Source organism: Jaculus jaculus, chromosome 6 (genome assembly GCF_020740685.1).
Source record: "Jaculus jaculus isolate mJacJac1 chromosome 6, mJacJac1.mat.Y.cur, whole genome shotgun sequence".
Taxonomy (NCBI): Eukaryota; Metazoa; Chordata; class Mammalia; order Rodentia; family Dipodidae; genus Jaculus; species Jaculus jaculus.
The window spans coordinates 88702924-88717424 of NC_059107.1; the positions used below are offsets into that span (position 1 = coordinate 88702924).

A 14501-nucleotide genomic window follows, 5' to 3' on the forward strand; every position below is an offset into this window, starting at 1 on the left:
CACAATTCATACATGCACATAAAGCATTCTGATCATATTCACTCCATCGCCCTCTCTTTTCCACTTCTCAATGAATCTGTTCCTCTTTTCAACTAGCCAACTGCCCCCCACCCCTCTTATGTCTTTTGTTTTTACATTGAGAGCGACAGACCGAGAGAAAAAGAGGCAGATAGAGAGAGAGAGAGAGAGAGAGAATGGGCGCACCAGGGCCTCCAGCTACTGTAAACCTATTCCAGATGTGTGCACCCCCTTGTGCATCTGGCTAACATGGGTCCTGGGGAATTGAGCCCCAAACTGGGGTCCTTAGGCTTCACAGGCAAGCGCTCAACTGCTAAGCCCTGATGTCTTTTCTTTTAAGCCACTGAGTTTAATAGGTTGATTTGCATCAGCATAGGTGGGAAGTAATTTATCAGAACATGGACAATCTACCAATGGCTATGAAAATGAAGAAAATGATTGCTCCTCCCCCAGCAACCATTATCTTCTAATAGCTCCCCAGGACTGGTTGGTTTTGTGAACCACTCCTCTATCCATGATGGAATGTTGACAGGCTCAGTCTTGTGCTGGTGACCACTCTTGCTGTGAGTTCCCAAGTGCAACAGCCATGTAAAGTCCCAAACACTGCCTTCCACAATGCTCCTCTCCTCCACTCAGCTTTTGGACTAAGGGAGTCAAAGCAGTAAGTTACTGAGGGGGAAACTAGACAGGAGAAACCCCAAAGGAGGGAGTGAAAAAGATATAATACTGCCTGCAGAACATGAATTCAGCCTTTGATCAAGTTTCATCCAATCAGCTCTCTTTCTCACCCCTACCCAGGTGTGTCTACCTTTTCCTGAGACCAGAACAATCAGCTCTCTCTTTCAGACTCCCTTTAGCCAGAGGGTAAAGCCCACTACAATAAGATTATAAATAGAAGTATCAGGTGGGAAAGGCCACTTTTTAGCTTTTCACATTTCCTGAACTTTCAGGTCCCTGCTCTGGTAAGCCCCCTTCATCTCAGCCCTGCTGGGCAAAGGCAGTGGGAAGGGACCCCAAACTTTACTCCCATGTGGGCTCCCTACCCCCTCCTGCCTTCCTACATGGGAGGAGCTCTCTGTACTTTTTCTCTGTTTCCATCTCTTAATCTAATAAAGTCTCTCTAAATCTTGCTCTCTGGCCTATGGATTTAATTCTTTAAACTCATCGGATAAGGATCTGGGAATACCCTAAATTTATTTGTTCATTGGCATTGGCAAGGAGCCCCCAGACTCCTGTAGCATTACTCCCTGTGATATCCTGCTGCAGGGTGCAGGAGGAGGATAAATTGTTTTCTAGAAGCGAAGTATGGGTGGTTTGTTTTGATAGACAGAATTGGGTTATGGATGTTCGTTGTATATGTCTTTTCCCATGATGCATTCAGTTTTTATCATATGTTTTACCAATCATGTATAGGCATAGGATGATACATAGTGGAGATTCACTAAGAGGGCAAAGTTCTCCCTGCTGCATGCAACCAAACCCAGTTCAGGCTCTAGTTCCCTCTTACAGTTCCAGGATGTGTCCCCAGAGATGTTTTTTTTTTTTTTTGTTGTTGTTATCAGTTTTTTGTCCTCCATTAGCCTTGAGGACATGATGATAGGCCAAATATTGTTCATGTCTTGTATAGGTAAAGACAGACACTGTGAAGTCATGAATGCAATGGCCACTTCATATCCAGAAGACCCAAATGTGTTTGAATGGGAAGGAACTGACCACAAAAGGAGAGTTGCCAAGTGGTTGCTAGGGAGGAGTGGTTTTTTATTGTTTGAAGTGGTGGTGGGGTGTACATGAAGTTCAATGCAAGTGGGGTTTCAGGTTGCTCAGTGCAGTGTTAGAAAAATGCATTGTTAGTTACCCCTGTGTTTGCCTGTCACCTTAGTAGTTTTCCTCCTAGGACCTATGATTTCCTATGTCATGGGTTTTTGTTAAGGTTTATAATATTAGGCATAAATTCTCACAGGGTGTGTGTCTTACATGTAATCAGAAAGTGATGAGTTACCCCATAATAGTCATGACACTATTGGACTAGTGTGCACAGTTTGTTTGACAGGTGATAATGTGGTACACAAGATCCACAGCTTAGTAAGGCTGTTGATGAATCCCACCCCCCATCAGCCTATATAGCACATCCCAGCACTAGGAAAGATAGCAATGATGAAGCTTCCAGCTCAGTTACAACTTGATTTCTCAGTGTACTGAAGCCAAATCATGTCGTATCTTTAGCAATATGGATTTACCTTATAGTTCAACCAAGAATAATGGCAATAACCTGCATCTAAAAGGATACCATGGGACTTTCTGGCAGTGGGATTTTGCTATTTTTGTCCCTATGGCTTCTAGGAGCATCACTATACACCCATATAGGGCACCTTGTTGAAATTCTCTCTTTTTAAAATCTATATGAATACTAGCACTCATAGTGATGAAAAGCCCTATGGTAGCTGCTGAAAGCCAATGGTCACCAACAGCATGAATAAGCAAGGGACCCTACAGACTACAACATCAACTAGCCCAGAGAAGCAGTACACAATTGTACAATGGTAGCACACGACCTCTGCAAGTAATCAATTTTCCTCTGATTAGACACAAGGCCTGCTCAGTGGGAGAGGACTAATATCTGGTATGGGAAGCCAAGTCAGAATCTCATTGTCAGGAAATTTATAGACCTCAGAGAACAGCCCCCTCTGCTCTCTGACAAAGAAGAGTGGGCTTGCACACCAAATGGCCCCTGAAAGAACCTTGCATATCCCCTTTAACCCATGCTGCTCTCATTCTTGGTTGGAGAATCTATTTTATTTTACAGATGGCAGAGAAAACAGAGGTGAACCAAGATCCATTGATAAGACAAAAATACAGCTGATTGCCCTCCATGCAATGTGACACCTCTACCATATTGCTAAGGCCCAGGAGAAATCTCAGAGGAATTGGAGACATGAATATTGTTCTTATGGCTAGCCTGACAACCAGCTCAAGAGTGATGGTGACAGACACAGTGATCAATCAATACCTACCAAAGCAGAAATCTAGAGGAAACAAAGAGCTCAACACTAAATCAGACTCCAAGAGGCTTGCCATGGGTAGGAGTACCCCTACTACCCCACAAGGACTGGTTGAGACCTTCATGACCCCACAGTGAATACCATAAACCCACTGAGGAGGGCCCCAGAAATATGGGAATAGGGGCAAGGGCATAAAAAAAGTATATTTTTTTACACATTAAATTAAAAAAATTAAAAAGTGGTCTAAAGGTGGGCATGGTGGTGCACACCTTTAATCCCAGCACTCGGGAGGCAGAGGTAGGAGGATTGCTGTGAGTTCAAGGCCACCCTGAGACTACACAGTGAATTCCAGGTCAGCCTTGTCTAGAGTGAGACCCTCCCTCAAAAAAACAACAACCAAAAAAAGTGGTCTGTGTTTGAGGCTGGTGTGAGAATACTTGCTCTTCCCCTCTCACTCCCACCCCACTAAACCCTCATCACTGAAGACCTCAGTCTGGGCATGCATCTATGCAAGATGCCTAGTGGGGTGGGTACCCAGTGAAGTGTGTGGGCTCAGCAAGGAAGCACCCACGGGGAACACAGTTGGTTCTATTTTCCTGTATGAAGCAGTTGGCACCGCTGAAGTGACTGAATGAGAGACTCTACAGGAGCAGGTAATTCACTGATCCACAAGTGGTCTCCTTTACATCGAAACCAAAAGACCCTAACTTCCTTGACCAAACTGTCCTTATAGCATGAACATAAAGCCAAAAAGCCATCATGTAAATTTGAAGAGGGTCAGGATGTCATAGCTAAATGGCTTGTTTATCTTGGAACTATAAAAAAGCTAAACATATTGTAATAGAGCTGTTTCATCATATTCAAAGACAGTTCTAAATCCTGCAGTCTCTGGAAGGTCATTCAAACAGGAGCCACTGGAATTGGGAAATGGTTTGTACAATATGTCAAGAAAAGTATTCAGAAGTTCTGGGTAAGATGATGGCATAGTAGCCACACCAAACCAACCTAGTGAGGGATGTAAGCAAAACCACAGCAAAATACACTCTTCTTCTGAAGAGTGAAGTTGTATAGACTTTTTAATAGACACAGCAGAGAAGCAGGAGAGACCAAGATCCATCAGAAAGGAAGAAAATGGCCAGAATCCCACTGAGGCACTCGCGGCCCCAATCCACACTATATGCAGGATCCACTCACCCACCTGGGGCTGCCCACCTGGTGCTGAGCTGCAGGAGCAGAGACCAAACAAGGGGATTTTTCAAACCCTATCAGCCTCCTTGCAGAGTCAAGAAACCTGAAGGGGAGACAGCAGAGATAAGCTAAGGAGCTGCTAAAAGAGATACAGGTGGGACCAGTTGAGCAGTTCCAGTGTAAATCCAGTCTTCCTGCACTCTCCCATCCCCCAACCTTCAGAAATGCAAAACTGCACTTATCACCTATGGCAGGGCATCCAGCACAGCTGATTAGTACATCAGCTTCACAGCACAACACGGAAGGATCGAGGTGGGCACTCAACATTGATGAGATTGCTGGAAGTGCTAATCTCTCTTTCCATGTCTAGGCATGTTATGGGTTACATATTCTGGGTTGGCATTACCATTCTCAATTAAGCTGTATTTGGAGATTGACTATTGTTGCCTTTGATGCTTTCAGATTTATAGGGCCTTTGTCTTTTGCATCTGTCATTATTAGGGGCAGGGTCTGATTCAGATCTGGGCTGACCTGGAAACCAATTCAGAACAGAAATCTCTACCTCCCAGCTGACAAGATTAATGGTATAGAACAACACATACCCATAAAGATTTTGACTGTATAAGACTATCTGTTTGTTGGAATCCCAAAATTACATACTCTGTCCTGGTATTTATTGAATGTGTATATTGCTCAGCTGAATTTTAGAATTTGTCAGTAAATTGCTCCACTCAGCACACTAGAATACTTGAATAGTGGGCAAACTCAACACCTAGGATTACTTCTGCAGTTGGATTGGAGTACAAGAGCTGCACTTGGAAACTTAAACTCCTATTCTGAAGGTACATAAAGTTGGATTTCCAAGTCGAAAACCATCACAGATTATTAGAAAACCTAAGTATCAAATCAACTCAGGATGCAAAAATCACAACATTATAATACATGAAACACAAAGAATCAAGACAATATTATCACACCAAAAATTATAAATCCATAAGAAATGACCTTCAGTGAGACTGTTTTAGATGAAATTCCTGACAAAAATTTGAGAAAAATTTGATTTTATCTATACTCAAAGAAATCAAAGAAGAAAACAAAGGAATTAAAGAAGAAAACAAACTCCTGAAGGAATTCCAGGAGAACACAGGAAACCAGCTTAATGAAATAAAGAGGTCATTACAAGACATGAGTAAAAAAATAGAAATACTGAAGAAAAACCAGGCAGAAATTCTAGCTCTGAAAAACACAGTCAGATGAAAAAAAGCACCATTACAACAGATGCCAAGAAATTCAGAAAATCATAAGGGCATACTTTAAGAATATGTATGCTTCTAAGTTTGAAAATCTGAAAGAAATGAATAATTTCTTTGATTCATATGACCTACAAAATCAAATAAAGATGAGATAAATCAATTAAATAGACTAATTACAAGTATGGAGATCCAAGCAGTTATAAAAATACTTCCAACTAAAAAAATTCCAGGCCCAGATGGACTTACTTGTGAATTTATCAGACCTTTATAGAAGACCTAACACCACTGCTTCTCAAACTTTTCCATAAAATAGAAAAGGAAGGAATTCTCCCAAACTCTTTCTATGAAGCCAGCATCACCCTGATACCAAAACCAGACAGACAGAACAAAAAAAGAAAATTACAGACCAATCTCCCTTATGAACATATAAGTAAAAATTCTCAACAAAATATTGGCAAACAGAATACAAGAATATATCAAAAAGATTATTCGCCTCAACCATGTAGGCTTTATGGTGGATTCATAAACATAATAACCTATATAAATGGAGGGAAGGACAAAAATGACATGATTGTCTCAGTAGATGCAGAAAAGGCATTCAACAAAATCCAACATCCCTTCACAGTAAAAGTCCTATAGAAACGGAATAGAAGGAACATATCTCAACATAATAAAGGCTATTAATGACAAACCCACAGCCAACAAAATGATAATTGGGGAAAAACTTAAAGCTTTTCCACTGAGCTCAGGAACAAGATAAGGATGTCCACTGTCCCCACTTTTATTTAATATAGTACTGAAAGTCTTAGCTATAGCAATAAGGCAAGAGACACTCATAAAAGGGATACAAATTTGAAAGAAAGAGATTAAATTATCATCATTTGCAGATGGTATGTTTCTATACATAAAGGACTCTAAAGACTCTACCAGAAAACTGTTACACACTTTTTTTTGTTTGTTTTTGTTTTTTGAGGTAGGGTCTCACTCTAGCTCAGGCTGACCTGGAATTAGCTATGTAGTCTCAGGGTTGCCTCAAACGCATGTCAATCCTCCTACCTCTGCCTCCCAAGTGCTGGAATTAAAGGCGTGCACCACACCCGGCTGCTAACATTTTTTTAATGAGAGAGAGAGAATTGGTATGTCAGGACCTCTAGCCACTTCAACCAAACTCCTGACGTGTGTGTCATTTTGTGTTCATGTGCAACCTTGAGCATGCAGCATCCTGTGTGTCTGACTTATGTGAATTCTGGGGAGTCAAACATTTAGGTTTCATAGGCAAGCATCTTAACCAGTAAGCCATCTCTCCAGTCCCTGATGAACACTTTTTGCCACATAGCAGGTTACAAAATAAATACACAGAAGTAGTTTTCCTATAAACTAACAACAAACATGCAGAGGATGAAAAAAAGGGAATGTCTCCCATTCACAATTGCCTCAAAAATTAAAATGAATAAAGTACCTTAACCAAGGAAGGGAAGGATCTCTACAATGAGAACTTTAAAACGCTCAAGTGAGAAATTTCAGAGGACACTAGGAAATGGAAAGACATCCTGTGGTCTTGGATTGGAACAATAAAAAACTGTGAAAATATCAATCCTACCAAAAGCAATCTACACATTGAATGAAATCCCCATTAAAATTCCAATGGCATTCTTCACAGCAATAGAAAAATAATCCTAAAATTCATTTATAAGCACAAAAAACCTCTAATAGTCAAAACAATTTTGCACAACAAAAATAAGGCTGATGGTATCACCATACCCAATTTTAAGCTATATTACAAAACCATAATTACAAAAATAGCATGGTACTGGCACAAAGACAGACACATAGATCAAAGAAACAGAATAGAGAACTCAGATGTTAATCTAGGCAGCTACAGCCATCTGATTTTTGACAAAAGTGAAAAAAATAGGGCTGGAGAGATGGCTAAGTGGTTAAGCGCTTGCCTGTGAAGCCTAAGAACCCTGGTCCCACGTTAGCCAGATGCACAAGGGGGCGCACGCGTCTGGAGTTCGTTTGCAGAGGCTGGAAGCCCTGGAGCGCCCATTCTCTCTCTCTCCCTCTATCTGTCTTTCTCTCTGTGTCTGTCTCTCTCAAATAAATAAATAAATAAAATTTTTTTTTAAAAAAAAGTGAGAAAAATATTTATTGGAGAAAAGGCAGCCTCATCAACAAGTGGTACTGGGAAAACTGAATATCTATATGTAGAAAGATGAAAATCTATCCTTGTCTTTCTACATACACAAGAATCAAGTAGAAATGGATCAAAGACCTTAATATCAGACCTGAAACTCTGAAATTGCTAGAGGAAAATATAGAGGAAACCATTCAACATACTGACATAGGCAATGACTTCCTGAATCTAACCCCAATTGCTCAGGAAATAAAACCACTAATCAATCACTGGGTCTCATGAAATTACAAAGCTTTTGTACAGCAAAGGACACTGTGACTAGAGCTAGGAGACAGCCAACAAAATGGGAGAAAATCTTTGCCAGCTATACATCTGACAGAGGATTAATATTCAGAATATACAAAGAACTCAAACTAAACAAAAAGAAGTCAAACAACCCAATTAAAAAAATAGGCTATGGAACTAAATAGAGAGTTATCCCTGGAAGAAATACAGATGGCATATAAACATCTAAAAAAGGTGTTCTACATCATTAGCTATCTGGGAAATGCAAATTAAAACTACTTTGAGATTCAATCTCACTCCTGTAAGAATGGCTACCATCAAGAAAACAGATGACATTAAATATTGGTGTAGAAAAAGGAAAACCCTTTTGGGAATTTTGGGAATGTAATCTGGTACAGCCATTGTAGAAATCAGTGTGGAGGTTATAAAATGGCTGAAAATACATTTACCATATTATCCAGCTATACCACTCCTAGACATATATCCTAATGACTTTTCTCACTACATTAGACATACTTGGGTAACCATGTTCATTGCTGCTCTATTCTAAATAGCTAGGAAATGGAACCAGCCTAGATGTCTCTCCACAGATGAATGGATAATAAATATGTGGTACATCTACACAATGGAGTTCTATTCAGTGGTCAAGAAAAATGAAATTTTCAAGGAAATGGATGTATCAGTAAAGGATTATACTAAGTGAGGTAACCCAGGCCCAGAAAGCCAAATATCACATGTTCTCTCATATGAGGATTCTAGCTACAAATGTTTAGGCTTGTGTGTGAGCTGGAACCAAAAGATTTGGTAGTAGAGGCCAGTAAGTTGGAAAAAGGCTACAATGGAGGGAGAAGAAGGAAGAACTTTAGGGTTGGTATTGTATGTATTGTATCTAAGTAAGTAGAAGAACAGATTACAGGGAGTGGAATGGCATCAGTGCGGTCAGAGGAAGAGACTAAGTAAGAGAAGTGTGGGTGGAGGGTCAATCAAAAGTCAAGATATTCTGAATAAGATATATGAAAGCCTGCTTCTTTGGATAATGGCATATCCAGAAGTCATAGATTGCTACTAGAAAATTTTCAGTGCCAGGGATGGGTTGCCTACCAGTGAGTTGTTGGCCAGGGTGGTCCCTGTTGCTTCAAGAACATTACAGGCTATTGCTTGGTTTCCCACAAGTAACAGATGGTAAGACCATGTTGCTGAAGACTTTACATTCGTGGGTAGCAATGTAACTGAAAAATCAAGCTGATACTGAGCTGAAAACCTTCTCCCTGTAGACCAGCCAATTGAAAGCTGGAAAAGTTGCACTGCATGCAGCCCTATGGGACACAGAGGTCAGTGTGAAAACAGTGGGCACTGTAAGCCTCATTTGGCCTGTCTGGCCAAATAACAGAATGGGTGCAATAGAGGAATGTCTGCTCTGGGGGAAACCAACTACTCTCTAATTGGACTGAAGGTCTGATCTATGGGAGGGAATACATGCCTGGTACTGGAAACCTAAACAAAAACCTATGGCAGGGGAGGTCATGTGCCTTAGAGATATAAAGCCTGCTCTTGTCTGTATAAATGCATATATTATGCTCATCAAACTGCTCTGAAATCACTACACTTAATATTCATATTCATATACTAATGCTACTTTCACTTTTGGTTAGAGAAGCTTTTCTTTTCAGATTGCAGTAACCACTGGCATGGCCCTAAAGGCAACATAGTGCTAAGAAGAAGGGATGGAGGAGTGTCCAGCACTGAAACATCTCTATCACACCCTTCAAGGCTCAGGGTCCATTACAGAAGAAGTGATGGAAAGAATGTAAAAGCCAAAGGAAGGGTACCACTCCTTATAATGCAGTAGTGCAGACAGAAATTGGCTTCATTATCCATGATATCACAGTGCCTAGCAATACTTTCACAAGACCCTCATAATAGGAGAAAAATATGATGACATCAAAATAAAAGAGAGACTAATGGAGAGAGGGAGGGGATATGATGGACAGCAGAGCTGTGAAGGGGAAACTGGGGGAGGGGTGGGAAATATCATGATTTATTGTCTGTAAGTATAGAGGTTGTCAAAAATTAAAAAAAAAATAAATTAAAAAAGTATTCAAAAGCTCCCAATGAAATGCTTATATATGGTAAGTGTGGCTAAGTGTATCATCAGTTGTGTCACAATCCTTATACTGATTCAAGTGTGATTGATTTGGATGAAATTTGGCATTGTCAACAGTGTGTGTTTTTGCAACAACATAAAAGAGGGGTAGCATGCTTAAGAAAGGCCCAAATGCCAAAACAAAGCATTGCAAGTCATTAAGCAGACATTACCCTATAGTGTGGCAGATCTTGGATGAGACACAGGTCATAAAATCAACGTCCAGCAGTATCACTTCTATTGTGGAGACTGGTATTTAAAAATGCTACAATGCTGCAAATTAAGTAGTAGTTTCACAAAGATTGTGTGCAATACCTTCAAAAACCAATGCTACTTAGAGATAGGTTTTATGCACTTATTTGCTGTGTCTGCAGTTTGACCAGAATACCTCAAACATCTACCATTGCAGTGGGTAGATATAGCACACATGCCTTTACAACCTAAGTGTTGTTCACAAGAAGAAATACCTTGATTCTGAACTTGAGCTTATGACATACATTAATAAAAACTAAGATAGACTGCATCCTGGAGAGCTGGCAGACACACCAAAATCTGAAAGATATGAACATGTTTTGGAGGCATTAAATGATTACCAGACCATGTTTATGTCTGGGAAAGAAATAAAGAAGAAACACTTGTTTGGATTACAAATTTATGTTCCTCCTATGCCACCAAATGTGGCTTTCGAAGTGGAGAAAGAACCTGAAGAAACATCCCATGAATTTAAGATTAAAGGCAGAAAGGCATACAAACCTATATCTGAGCCAAGGGATGTAAGCAATAGGATAGAAAATACAGGGAAAAAAAATATGTAGGTCATCCTTCTGGTCCATATGTAAGAAAAATAGTTCAAAAGACAGCCTAGTAACCTTTGGATAAGGAATTAGTTTCAGAGAAACCTATGTAAGATTTACCTTGCTCTATAGTGAGAACTGAGGAAACCACACATTCATCCAATACCTCAGATATGGATTTCACAGGTGATTTCAGTGCAAAAGAATTTACCTCATCTAGCAGTTCCAGGCATTTATGGATTGTCTAACTCTAGGAAAAGAACTCACACAGGAAGGTCTTGGCCTGCTGCAGTACCACATTTGTGGCAAAGAAGAGGTCATCTTCCAAGAAGAGCACTCCAGACCTACAGAGCAGATCTCATAAAAGATGACGAAGGCAAAGAAGAGTTTCAGTTTGAGGAGCTCCACACCAAGATCCTGAACAACCTGGCAGATCAGGAAGTGGTGCTCAATCACCTCCATTCCTAGTTCCTTCATTGCTGCAGGTAGAATAGCATGTGGTGAAAAGTATCAACTGTTGGCTTGTCAGGTGATGCTTGATGGAAGGATGCCATATCTTGTGAAATGGGGAGGATCAACTGTGTCCTGACTGTAGGACTGATCATTATGTTCACCTTACTCAGTTAGGTACAGTTCAGGCCCTCAATGAGTCTGGCTTTTACTATCTTTCTTAATACACAACAACAACAACAAAAAGTCACAGACTTCCGGTTAAGATGGTGGCTTAGGAACCACACCAAAGCAGCTTAGGGGAGAAAAAACTAAAGAATACCCTGAAAAATATACACTTTTACTAAAAATACACTTTTACTAAAAAGTGAGCAGAGAAGTAGGAGAGATCCAGGGCATCCAAAGCCATGGCGGCTTCGGCTCTGGTAGTGGCTGCTCTGGCAGTGGCAACAGAACTGGCAGCTCCAGCTCCGGACCAGCATTGGTAGCACTGGTCCCAGCAGCAATAGCAGTGGATCTGGCAGCAGCAGATCCAGCAGTGGCAGCAGCAGCTCCAGCTCCAGCAGCAGTGGCAGCTTTGGCTCTGACAGCGGCAGCTCCAGCAGCGGCAGAGCCAAATCTGAGGGACCACAGCTTCCAGGCTTGTCTTGCCCCATAGGAAAAGCCCAATGCCTAGCTCCAGAAGACAGAACAGTGGTCCAGCGATCCAGCCAGCCTACTTGAACCTAGAGGGCACCAAAGAGGGATGCATAACTGAGACCAAAATCACCCAAAAAGATAACTGGGATTGCACCAGGGAAGTCTCACTTGGTCACAAGCTGGCATGGAACCCTCAGGAGACCAGAAATCTTAACCTCTTTGTTGATAGAGGATCTGGTTGTTATAATACCTACTCTTGCATAAATACTAGGTGCTGTTTTTCATTGAATGTGTACATTGTTTAGTTATATTTTAGAATCTATCTGTAATTTGTTCCACTCACCTACTTAAATACTCCCATAGCAGGCAAATCCAACCCCTAGAAACAACTTTGTAAATACTCTGAGAGTCTTAAGAGCCACACCTAACACCTTAAGCTCCTACCCTGAAGATTATAACATCAAATCAATTGATACAGCTAAGAATACCCAGATAGCTAGAAAATCCAAGCATTAACTTAATCCAAAATGCAAAAATATATACATTATAACCAAAGAAACACTAAAAATCAAGACAATATAAATCCACCAAAAAGTATTAATGCATCAGCAATGACCTCCAGTGAGAACGAATTAGAGGAAATGCCTGAGAAAGATTTCAAAAGAATAATTGTAAATATGTTCAAAGAAGTAAAAGAATAAATCAAAGGAATCAAAGAAGACACAGGACACCAATTTAATAAAATAAAGAAGTCAATACAAGACATAAATAAAGAAATAGAAATAATAAAGAAAAATCAGTCAGAATTACTAGCAATGAACACAGTTAATGAAAGAAAAAACTCTGTAGAAAATCTCAACAGAAGAATGGATGAAGAAGAGGACAGAATATCTAAGCTAGGTGGCAGATCTAATACAGTCCAACAAAGAGAAAGACAAACTAATGGAAAAGTATGAATGGGAATTTCAAGGTATTTGGGACACTATGAAAAGGTCAAACATAAGAATTCAGGGCATAGTAGAAGGAGAAGAATTTCACTCCAAAGGCATAGTAGGCGTCTTCAACAAAATCATAGAAGAAAACTTGCCCCAAATTGGGAAAGAGGTGCCAATGCAGATACTGGAAGCCTTTAGAACACCAGACAGACAAAACCTGGAAAGTACCTCTCATTACGATATTATAATCAAACTACCAAACACACAATCCAAAGAAAATATATTGAAAGCAGTTAGAGAGAAAAATCAAGTTACCTACAAAGGCAAGCCCATCAGGATTACAGTAGATTAGTCAACAAAAACTTTAAAAGCCAGAAGGGCTTGGAGTGATGTATTCCAAGTTCTGAAAGATAACAACTGTCAACCAAGGTTACTTTATCTGGCAAAGCTATCCATTCAAATAGACAGAGAAATAAGGACATTCCATGACAAAAGCAAGCCAACCGAGTCTATGAAGACAAAACCAGTTCTACAGGAAACACTTGATATAATCCTCCATGCTGAAGAGAAGGACAAGCACACATATAAGGAACCTGGAAAAAACAAACAATACTCAAATAGTAGTTAACACAAGAGAGCAAAGGTAGAACCAGAACTACAAAAAAAAAAAAAAAAAAAAAAAAGGGCAAACATAAACACACACCTTTCAATAATAGCTATTAATATCAATGGCCTCAATGCCCCAACCAAAAGACATAGATTTGCAGACTGTTAACCCAGAATCCTACAATTTGTTGTCCTTAAGAAACTCACCTTTCTACAAAGGATAGACATTATCTTAGGGTGAAAGGTTGGAAAACAGTGTTTCAAGCAAATGGGCCTAGAAAACAAGCAGGGGTTGCTATTCTAATATCTGGCAAAGTAGACTTCAGTCCGTTAGTCAAGAACTATAAGGAAGGTCACTTTATATTGATTAAGGGCACACCCCAATAGGAGGACATTACAATCCTAAACATATATGCACCTAACATGGGGACACACAAATTCATCAAATAAACACTATCTAGAACTAAGGTCACAGATAACACCGAACACAGTGGTGGTGGGGGACTTTAACACCCCACTTTCATCAATTGACAGGTCATTCCAGGAAAAAATAAACAGAGGCATCTGGACTAAATGAGATCATAGAATGAATGGACCTAACAGATATATACAGGACATTTCATCCAAAGGCTACAGAATATACATTCTTTTCAGCAGCACATGGAACATACGCTAAAACAGACCACATATTAGGACAAAAAGCAAATCTTAACAAATACAGGAAAATTGAAATAATTCCTTGCATTCTATCTGACCACAATGGAATCAAACTACAAATCAATAGCAAGAAAAGCTATAGATCATACACAAAATCATGGAAAGTAAACAATACACTACTAAATGATGAATGGGTCAATGAAGAAATCAAGAAGGAAATCAAAAAATTTATAGAGTCAAATGATAATGAGAACACAACATACCAAAATCTATGGGACACAATGAAGACAATTCTAAAAGGTAAATTTATAGCTTTAAGTGCCTATATTACGAAATTAGAAAGGCCGCAAGTAAACGACCTAATGCTTTACCTTAGAGCCTTGGAAAAAGAAGAACA

The 14501-nt window shown here is 39.9% G+C and overlaps 1 pseudogene; it reads left to right on the forward strand.

Annotated features, from left to right (window-relative positions):
- Nucleotides 1-3648: 3648 nt before the first annotated feature.
- Nucleotides 3649-11406, forward strand: LOC101617267 (annotated as a pseudogene).
- Nucleotides 11407-14501: the final 3095 nt, after the last annotated feature.